The sequence below is a fragment of the Thermobia domestica genome, chromosome 3, assembly GCF_964235325.1.
Source record: "Thermobia domestica chromosome 3, izTheDome1.hap1.1, whole genome shotgun sequence".
Classification (NCBI taxonomy): domain Eukaryota; kingdom Metazoa; phylum Arthropoda; class Insecta; order Zygentoma; family Lepismatidae; genus Thermobia; species Thermobia domestica.
In genome coordinates this window covers 118,954,028-118,965,408 of record NC_137456.1, presented here as the reverse complement: position 1 = coordinate 118,965,408, position 11,381 = coordinate 118,954,028, and the positions used below count along the sequence as shown (strand labels likewise).

The 11,381-nt window shown below is 36.2% G+C and overlaps 1 long non-coding RNA gene across 1 annotated transcript; it reads left to right on the top strand.

Moving 5' to 3' along the window:
- Window positions 1-202: 202 nt before the first annotated feature.
- LOC145681499 (uncharacterized) lies at window positions 203-10,409 on the top strand. Its single transcript, XR_014130791.1, has 3 exons — window positions 203-429; window positions 8,888-9,034; window positions 10,029-10,409. It is a non-coding gene; the product is annotated as an uncharacterized LOC145681499 (long non-coding RNA).
- The last annotated feature ends 972 nt before the right edge of the window (window positions 10,410-11,381 follow it).

The following is an 11,381-nucleotide window of genomic DNA, read 5'->3' as shown; positions in this document are numbered from 1 at the left end:
GAATAAATTCTCTCACGAGAGTATCGTAGTAGCATTATTACCAATCATTATACTAATTATAGCAGCATCAACGAAATATATTTGTTAAAAATTTGAAATTTATGACATCCTGCCTTCGCATAGGCATTATGTGAGATTGCAAATTAGCATCGCTACATCAACCGTCATTTGTTTATCAGAAGTACCAGCATTCCTTGCGCGCTATGTTGAATTAAGACATGACAACATACATGAAGTTCATGTGAAGCACTAATTCGAATATCATTTCACAGTCATACCACAGAGGAAATAACAAATAAATAATTTCCTCTGTGGTTATAGTTATTACATAATTAGGAAGAAGGCAACTGGAATTAAACGGTCGTGCCTATGAAGAAGGTGTCCAATTGGAGGCCGAAATGAAATGAAATGAACAGACAAGAAAAGTCGGTAAGTATAACGACTACATAAAATAATTTAGTTTTATTTTCTGTAAGGCATGTAGGATAAGTAAAGTAGAAACGCTTTCAAAGTCCTGACTGGTAGACCCATAGGAAAACGACCACTAGGAAGACCTAGGCGCAGATGGGAGGAAAATATTAAGATGGATCTCGCAGAGATAGGAATACAAAGTAGAAACTGGATGCAATTAGCTAAGGATAAAAGTCAGTGGAGAGCTTTTGTAAACGCGGCACTGAACCTCCGGGTTCCATAGGCCATAGAGTTAGTTAGTTAGTTAGTTTTAGTTAAGGCATGTAGGATGCCAGATTGTCTCCTAAATGGTTTGCGCTAGGTGATTTGAAATACGTCACATGGCATAGATGAAATTCAAAAGGTGCGTCAGAAGTAATTGTCGAAAAAGTATAGTTATTCTTTTATGATTTGCGTATATATATATACGCTGCCGGATTTATGACGTAAAAACTACAGTGCAAAAAATATAAATCAGCCTGTACTACGTGGCCACTAAAAAACACCTATAGGCAGAGTTCTAGAACCCAAGTTCCTCTTTCCATTTATCCGTAATAAAGACAGAAATCAACGTGCCCTGCGGGGCTCTAACCCGCCTTCACTTGCTAACGCTCGCTCGGCAATACTATGTGAATTAAATATTTTACTTTAGTACAGAAAAAAATATCTATTAACCTATATGGAGGACCTTTGTTCTAGAACCTTCCCGCACCGATACTATCTGAGTCAGAGCATTGCGAAGGTGGAGGACATCACGAGCGAGGGGATGCTTCCAAAGGGAAAAGATACGGGCAAGTCTTTACTTTAGGTAAGGCAGTGACAATAACCAATTGATCTGAACCGGTTCCTGCAGTAACAGTTCCTAAGAGGGAAAGAGAGAAAACGACGTGCCCTGAGGGGCTCTAACCCGCCTTCACTCGCTAACGCTCGGTCGGCAATACTATGTACTGACATAATATCACTGCCATGCCCAAAGTAAAGACTTATAAAAGATGCGTACATTACCACTTTTATTTTTATGACATGTTATAAAAATTCTGCGTGCAGTTTTACTTCTGGTGTGCCACTCGCAAGCAGTGTCTCAGAAGTATTTTTCCGGGGACATTGGTCATGCTGTTCTAGTTATTATTGTAAACGTATTATTTTGGTCTGCTCCGGGGAGCCACTGCCCTCCCAAAAACAGGTCTGGAAGAAACACTGCTCGAAATACTTAGTGAAATATAATTCTTTCGCTATTTTCCTTCTTGTTCTCTATTTAATGATTTTCGCCAAGAGACGTATAAATTTTTCACTTGGCATAGATAAAATTCAAGGTGACCGTCAGAATTTTCGAAAAATTGCAATTCTTTTACGATTTGCGTGTTTATGTTGATTCCTGATGTGTGGATAAGAAGTACAGTACAAGAAATACAAACCAATCTGTGTTAGGGGGCTACTAAAAAGCACGAATGCGATCTAACCGAGTCAGGGAGGGTGAAGGCGGGGGGACAGAGGTGTTGCTTCCGAAGGGAGTAGGCACGTACATTTCTATTTTGATGACTGGTTAATTGCGCGCATATTACTATTTTAATGACGTATTTACGATTTTTTTCAGGGTAGAAGGGCTTGGCTAACTTTCTTCTGCAAGATAATTCATTTACTTTAATATAGTAAGAACAATTTCAAGGGGCTTAAGCCCGGAAGCCCCCCTTAAATACACCACTGGACTATAATAATTCTGGGGTTCACTCGAGCAGACGTTTACACCGAGAACAAATTTTATAGATAAAATGTGATGTGAAATATTTTTCGTGAAGGAATGAGAATGTTAATGTAAATATTTCTGTCATTGCACAGCTTATTGAAATGGATTTTGAATGCAAATAGGGTAGAAGTAAGCTCCGGGAATTTGCGGTTTATACGTCAATTGTGGACATCGCGATGGCCGTAATGTAAACATTTTTTTAAAAAAAGAATTATGTAATAAAGAGAGAAGGATTATAAAGTTTCTGCAGTCATGGTATGGTGAAGCGCGTAAAATCAACTGCGCAAAGTGTGGAAAAGATTTATTCAAGAAGAAAAATTCAGAACAGAGGTAATAGCCCTACATACACTATTTTCTGTTGTAAAGATAAGAAAGAAAGGCGGTGTAACACTCGTGTATTAGCTGTGAAAGGTATATTTTCTTTTAAGGATCGAAATTAAGTGTTTCTGAAGATAATAATTACAAATATTGTAAATGTTTTTCCACCATCCTCGTTTATGCGTACCCCCTTCCTTGTCACTGACGTGCCTACTCGCTACACTTTCGCTCGGGCCCACCTGCTGTGCTTCTGCCCTGACTCACTTAGATAGCATTCGTCCTTTTTTACTGGCCACCTAGCAGAAGTTGTTTCGCTTTTTCTTTTAGAGCTCCTCATTTAGTGCATAGGGGGACGCGCTTGCTCAGTGGTAGAGCGTTCACCTCCGGTGCTTGGGGTCCCTGGTTCGATCCAAGCTCGCGCTGTGTGGACTTTCTAGTGGGTTTTCTCGGGGTTCTCCCGTTTCCTCCCACTTTCTTCATGCCATCGTTTCACTCATTATCACCGTCTCCTTTAGCCTAACCGGCATAATCGTAGGACGTTAAACTTAAGGATTTCTTTTTGTTTAGTGCATGTTCTGCAAAAAGGAACCGAAAGATGCAAGAAATGCGTCAAAATTTGGTAAAACAGTCTGCTCTAGTATTGCCTAATTCTGCGTGCAGGTTTACTACTGGCGTGCTGCTCGAAATAATTGTTGAAAAATCATAATTCTTTCGCTGATTTTCTTATTGACTCTTGAATGGTTTGCGGCAGGCGACATGTAAATATTTCACTTGGCACATATAAAATAAAAGGGGACCATCAGACTAGATTTGCCGAAAGATTACAATTATTCTTTTGCGATTTGCGTATATATATATATGTGTGTGTATTGTATTCACGGTTTGCCCAAGTGGGCTGAGCCCGGAAAAACCCACCTGGATTTTTGAGGTTTTCGTTAGTATATTATTGGTGCAATTAAGGTGATCACATTGGAAGTGATTCTTATTAGATTTTGGACTTTCCTTGGGCGAATTAGTTGCTTTCACGTTAAGATATACAACATTCAACGTAAGACCTTTATAAAGTTCTGAATGCATTAAAAAAGCCGTACCTTAGATTGAGATAATTATATAACAAATTAATGTATGGATTGTGCTTATAGCCTATTTGAAGTAAAATATGCAATTTTATATTTTAGAAAATACTTTCCGTAAATAGTGTGCTCGGCCACTCCCCGACGTCGAAGGACATTATCCCTCATACATCTGATAGATTTAGGACCATAGGTGCTGGTACTACTAGTAAATATGGAGTGTATTAAACAGTTTAGTTTAGTTATTTGTTGCTAGTTTTCAAATAAGCTTTCTGTAGAATCAACAGCAGCAATAGCATAAAAATTCGTGTCAAACTTAAGAATCTTAATGCTCTGAGTTTCGAAGAGTACGTAACGCTTACTATTTCAAGTGCTGCATTGAAACTTCGTACTAGTGGAAGTTTCGATATACAGTAAAGAAAGCTTGCATTTTCGGAAAATAATAAATCTTCGTCGCGAAAGAAGTGCTCGGGAAATTCCCGCAACTAAACGCACAAAGCATCGGAACTGAATACTTCAACAATAAAACTATTTGAAAAAAAATGAAATAAAATCTTCGAGATTTACGTCTCACGCTTATGCCTGTTAGGCTAAAGGAGACGGTGATTATGAGAAATGGATGAAATGAACAAAGTGGGAGGAAAGGCAAGAACCCCGAGAAAACCCAAGGAGACGGTGATTATGAGAAATGGATGAAATGGTAAAATGAACAAAGTGGGAGGAAAGGGAAGAGCCCCGAGAAAACCCACGAGCACGGTGTTTGTCCACCAAAAAGTCGACACAGCGCGAGCTGGAATCGAACCAGGGACCCCAAGCACCGGAGGTGAACGCTCTACCACTGAGCCACCGCGCCCCTAATAAAACTATTTACTTTATGAAATATGAATTATACAGGGTATTTCAAAACAACACTTACAACGTTTGGGAGATGATTCCTGACACCAAGATAAGACAAAAAGTATAGATTAACCTGGGTGCACAAGTGCTTCCTTTCGGACTTATAGGCTGCCGAAAATATGAAAAGATGAACTTTAATGGTCTATAGCGCCAAAACTATGGGACCTACCGTAGTCGTGTCGAGACTTCACTTAGGAACAAAAATGTGCACTATAGAAAAATGCAGGTTTCAGAATCCTGCGGTACTCACCAACTACCTCTTTTTCATGTTTTCGGCAGCTTATAACTTCGAAAGGAAGCATTTGTTCATCTAGGTTGATCTATACTTTGTCTTATCTTGGTGTCAGGTATCACCTCCCAAGCGTTGTCTGTGTTGTTTTGAAACACTCTGCATATATATTAATTGTTTTAAATTAATTTTCTGGGAGAACGGTCTTGCAACAAGTGCTCGGAAAATTCCCGTAATTGAAAAAAAACTTAAAAAAATTTACGCGAGAAAATATTTAATTTTATTTTAAGACATTTTGAAACATTTATTTTATAAAACATGAGTTATAGATTGAGTTGTTCTAAACTAAATTAATATATTTGCTTTAAATTAATATATTTGGTGTTCATATTTGGCGAATGTCACTGAGAATATTGGGCTGAGTCGTTCTACATTTGTTCGTTCGTCTGCCTGTACCACACATACAACAGGGTACCACTTTCCGTCTTTTAAGTTTAAATTTTCAGGGTACGAGACACGCTAAATCTCCTGTACAGATTTTGGCGACATACTAACCTAAAATTTCAAAATAGCGGGTATCCTGGCCGCAATTTTCTGTTTTTCAAGTTGAAATTTTCAGAGTAGAAGCACAAGACACTCTACATTAACTGTATATATTTTGGCGGCGATCCAACGTAAAATTTCAAAATGACAGTCATTTTTCAAAACAGCAGTGAATAGAAAATCGCTGCAAGTTGTGACAATCATAATCTTGAAATATAAATCACATTTTAACACTTTTACCCCAAAGGCATTGGAATACTTTAAGAAAAAACTCAATTAAACCCGAAGAAAAAATAATTAAACCCGAAAATATCCGAAGACCCCCATATGGGTCCAGGTGGGTTGGGCTTTTTAAAAAAAGCCGGGGTTTTCAAACCCTGATTGTATTGTATTTACTTTTACCCGTTTTCATACAAATTATTCACAACGTGAACGTATGAGTTGGACACGTCACAAGAACATTGAATGTGTACGTATTTATACATTTAAATCTACCTGTATTGAATAGTTTTGAATTTTATCTGTATATCTTCCAAAATGTGGTGCGCCAAAAGTAAATCAGCACCTAAAATTTAAAGGTCTGAGTGACGACTGATTGATCCTCGCACAAGCCAAGCCGATTAACTTAAAAACTTGAAATTTGGACAGTACATAGGATTTGTGACATATGGTACCACTAAGGAAGATTTTTTGATAATTTTACGGGAAAGGGGCAATAAAGGGTGGGAAGTACTTTAATAAGGTGGCCATATCTCTGAATCTCGTTGACTTAGATGCTTGAAGTTTTATTTGGACTTCTCATTTAAAATAATTTGATACGTTTTTAAAGGTTTTTTGATATTTTAGTAAAAATGGGAAGATAAGAGGGGAAAATGAAAAACAGGGGATGGGTTTGCAATTATTATAATCAAATGTCGATATCCTGGAACATTTGAAGGTTAGGAACATGGAGTTTGGACTCATCATTTAACATAATTAGACACGTATTTCAGTTTTTTTTAAATTATTATATATATACTTTTTGACACAACTTAGAATGGAAGAAAAAGGGCAGATACGCGGAAAGGGGTGAAAGCATTTTAATAAGATGGCCACATCTCCGAATCCCTTAAGCTTAAAAACTTGATGCTTTGTATTTAGGCTCCTCATTCAAAATAATTTGTACGTATTTCACTGATTTTTGATATTTTAGTAAAAATTTGAAGAAAAGAGGGGCAAAGGAAAAAAAAATGGTTTGAAAGTTAGAAACATGGAATTTGGTATTTGGACTTCTAATTTAAAATAATTAGATACATAATTAAACTTTCTTTTTTAAATATATGTCCTAGAAGGAAAGAAGTAGGGCGCTGACGGCGATGGAGGGAGAATGGAGCTGGTAAAAATTAGTAGACACGTGTCCAAGAGTTTTTGAAAATTCCGTATAATAGAGTGAAAGGGGCTTAATTGTTGGTCTGACAGCGAAACGAGTACGTTTAGAGCTAGTTGAAACGTTTAGAAAGTACGTAGTTCAGCTCTGCTGCATGGGGTCCTTGGTTCGATCCCAGCTCGCGCCAAGCGGGCTTTGTGGTAGACAAACCGTGTGCGTGTGTTTTCTCGGGGCTGTCCCGTTTCCTCCCACTTACTTCATTCCACTATTTCATTCATTTTTCATCATCAGCGTCTCACTTAACCTCGATGCATAATCGTAGGACGTTAAACTAAATGTTTCATTTAATCTTAATTTCCATGTAAAAGTACCTGCTTCTTGAGTTATACATAATATTTTCAATCCGTGAACAATGCTAAACTAGTGTATTAATATAGGTTGCTGACGTTATAGTGCCTACAATTCTGATATTTATGATGTGGTGGACAAACACCGTGTGCGTGGGTTTTCTCGGGGTTCTCCCGTTTCCTCCCACTTTCTTCATTCCACCATTTCATTCATCTCTCATCATCACCGTCTCCTTTAGCCTAACCGGCATAATCGTGGAACGTAACACTCAAAAATTTCATTTTTTTCTATGTTTTTGAATTCTGATAGAACAACTTCGTGTAGGCTTTGCTTTGGAAGTAATTTGGAAAGACGTGACTTGTTCAATGCATGCCGGAAAGTATCTCTCATCCATGTTGAAGTTCGCGAATAGTTTGTGTTTTCTGCATTACAACTCCCTGAATACAGCGTGCGTGTAAAGTCAGTTCTTATTTGTAACAATGTATATTTCTAAAAGTAAACAACCTATCACAGTTTTATTTTCATCGAATACATTATTAGAGTGTACCATTTAGTTAAGTTAAATTTCAACGTATACACCCGCATTTTTCACAAATTCTAAAATGTTAACAGTATTACACGCCAGCTAAAGCTGATGCTAGTTTCTAGGATAATCTAGATTAAAAATAGGTACTGACTTTTCAACCACCGTGTATATTCTGAAACTGTTAAATTATTCCTTGTCTTCCTGTAGATTTCCTAATATTTTTATACATACGTTGCTTTCATCAATTCCTAATTTACAACTGCATGGTTAGCTGGTTTAAACAAACAAAAAAAAAAAAAAACTTTATATCATGTGAACTTCATGGTGACGTCTTTACATATCGCACCATCTGCATTACGTTTATCTACTTTTCACCTTTTAATCAAGGGGTCCCGTGTTCAATTCTCGGTTCGAACCACAACCCATCTTTCAAGTGTAAACCAAGTAGCGATTCAAGGTGTCCCTTTAAGCGAGAGTCTTCTCCGTGATAATCTTGGTATTTCATAAAGATGTTAAGCCTAAACATACGAAACGAAACCAAATTATATATTTCTACTTGCCTGAATGCCTGTTGTTTTATAAAGAAGCCAAGGTTGCTTAAATATATTGATAGAAATTGGCAAAATGTATCAACTGCCTACGTAGCTTCCAACATCAGCTTGGATTCGACTTTGTTTTAATTTTGTTGAATGTTATCTACATAACAAATTTGTAATTATTATGATACGTTGACCTTAAAATTTTACATACAAACACATTTAAACTAATAACAGGATTTTCCCAGTGGCTAAGGCGGGACTTTCCCGATTTATATGTAATTCTGTATAATGTTTTTACTTATGTAACTCCTTATCTTTTTGTAATTCTGAAATGACCCTTGACAATTATATTAACAACTAGGCCTATGTAAAGATCAGTACAACGTATTTTTATCAGGAGTCCGTGAGTGAGTCGGCAATCTCATTTGTGACCAATTAGTGCCGGTTTCCTGTCGAAATAGACAATTTCTTTGGATATAAGCCGAGAAACGGTTTGGATTCCCTTCCAGCATAACCTTGTTGTTGCATAATAACACCAAGACGAAACAAACTAATTTCTGTCCATATCTAATATAAATACATAGAGTAAATTATTTAAACAAAAAAAAACTTTTTTTTCAATAAAAACCATGGTTTTTGCCAAACCTGTACAACTGCTTGAAAATTAATATGTAACTTTCTTTTATTGGAAAAACGAAATGTCAGTGCAAATATTAATTTTTGAGAATGCGCCAATTGCAACTGACTCTGTGACACCGTCGTCTAAAATCAATGTAATTTGTTTAAGGGCATCAGTTGTATGCTCTAAATTTCCATTACTATTACTTGAGTGCTTAGTGTGTATTTCGTTACAGGTCTAAGAAATGAAAAAGTTGGAGGTCACAGCTCAGAAGCCATCACATGAAACATCATGAAAAAGACAAGTGTAATAGCTGAGCAATTTAGTTCGCACGGTGCAAAAGGAAACAGCTTTCACTCATTAATCACTAACACAATAATAGGTAAGAAACTCTCCCTACTGTTCTTTAATTTCATTTTCAGAGTGGAAAAAATTATAGAAGTTGTCATTTGAAGAGGGATACACTATGTTTAAATTCTTGTAAAAAAGGAAAAACTTTCTGGTGCCCTTTTTATTTTCTTTCGCTTTAAATACATACTATTGTGCCATGGATACTTCTCAGAATCATCTTCCTATAAACTTTATTTCCCAAAAGCATGTACTACAAGCGCTGTTATAACATTTAAAACACTTTGAAAATCCTTATTTTAGCAAAATGTGCAATTTTCCCACCTTCAAGTGACACGTTACATTTAAGTGTCCGTGGAAGAGAGAGCTGAATATGTATAGAGTATATTTCATCCTTTTACTGAATTGTTCTGTCATGGTAGTTTTCTTGAGCATTTCATGATTCATTCCTACATTCGCGATTTTTTGTATTCTTTGCAATGCAACGTTAACAAAATTATTCATTTGTATAAGGCAAAGTAATATGTATGGCCTGCTCCGTGGGGAAAGAAATCGAGCACGGTAGCGGTCATCAAGGCCTTAGTAACCACCTCGGCATTCACCTGGTGCGACTGAGGGAAAAAGAATGATCGGGTCCAGATATGATATCAGAGCCTCCAGAATGAGACGCTGGTTCTTCATCAACTCAAATGCTGCCACATGTTTTCATTTTTTTTAAATATTAGGTTTAATATTTATAAGATGCTATACTTTTTAAAAATAAATGTGTGACCGCTTCAACATGTTACAACGTCCGTAAGTAAGCTACAGTCTGAGGTATGTCACTTTCAGCTGTAGCTGTTGTCTTCCTTGCCGTTTACATTTCTTCAGGATTTTACTTTTGTAACACAATATTGTCTTCACAAGCTGCTGTAGGTCCTACACAAACATTTTAAATATTTTTGTAAGTTTAAGATGTAATAATTGATCTTTAATCATTCCTTGCTGTTATTATGTTATTAAACACTGCCTATTATTTTTATTTTCAGAAATTGTGTAACACAAGAGAAACGTAACTAACGATGAGATCGCGTAGATTATTGGGATATGGCTTCAGCATGTCATACAGGGACGATCAAGATCAGTTAAGAATTCAGCTGAAGTTCTACAGAACTTTAACTGACAATTCGCAGCATCGAAATTATAGTTAGTTGTGGTAATCAAAAGTGACGTTATAAAGAAGCAAATATATATATATCTGGTTATTCAGCAATGTGATATTTCTTGAAAGTACAAAAAGTGACATTTCGTGAAAAGATCTATTGCCCATGCGCCGTAGATTTGTAGAACATATTTTCAGTAAATGTTGTTGATTTTTATTTAATTAGTGTCAGTGACATAATTTTCTAGAACAAGTGTTTACAAGTTAAAATGTGAATTTCTGATATTTGAGAAGATTGTTCTTAATGTATAGAAACAAATAATACGAGCAGCATGAAGATGCTGCTGAAGAGAATTTAAAGAAATAAAGCCAGAATAGTGTACAGTTATATTTTTATTTAGCTACTAACCGATATAAACTGATATATATGTATATTTATTATAGTGGACAGTGTAAATTATAACTACATAATGTTAGCTTGCTCTCATAATCAGCTGCTTATTATTATTATTATTATTATTATTATTATTATTATTATTATTATTATTATTATTATTATTATTATTAACTCAGTCTTATTTACACACAGAATGCTTCTGGGTGTTCCACTGCTACTACTGGTATGTGGCCACGCCGTCTATGTATGTTGGGGTGTCTTATATGATGTTGCGAGGTTCAGACTGCAAATTAGAGCCTTCACAATCATCGCGTGCCAATTTTCAAAGCGGCTATATTGGATTTATTATTTTTAAGATAGGAAAAGGATTGCCAACAATTGTTTCTTGAAATGGATGTCTAAACTTCAATCCTTTTCGTATTAAAAAAAAAATCCAATACAGCCGCTTTCAAAACTGGCAGGCGACGATTGTGAACACACTGATATGCAGTTTGAATCTCGCAAGTCACATAAGACCCCCCAACATATATGCACGGCGTGGCCACATACCAGTAGTACCAGTGAAACACCGAGAAATATTCTGTGTAAATAAGATTTCGAGTTTTAAAAAAAATGCTTAAAATTATGAGAGCAAGCTAACATTATGTAGTTGCAATTTACACTGTTTATTATTATTATTATTTTATTTTGTTTTTATTTATTTATTTATTTATTTTTTTGTCTGAGTGTAGACCGCTATGGTTCCTCGTCATGAAGACAGAGTGAGGCAAAGATGTCTAAGCAGGTAAAATTGTACAGAAGAATCTTATGTTTTCTTCCAGCTGCTATGTCACAGCCTGGCCG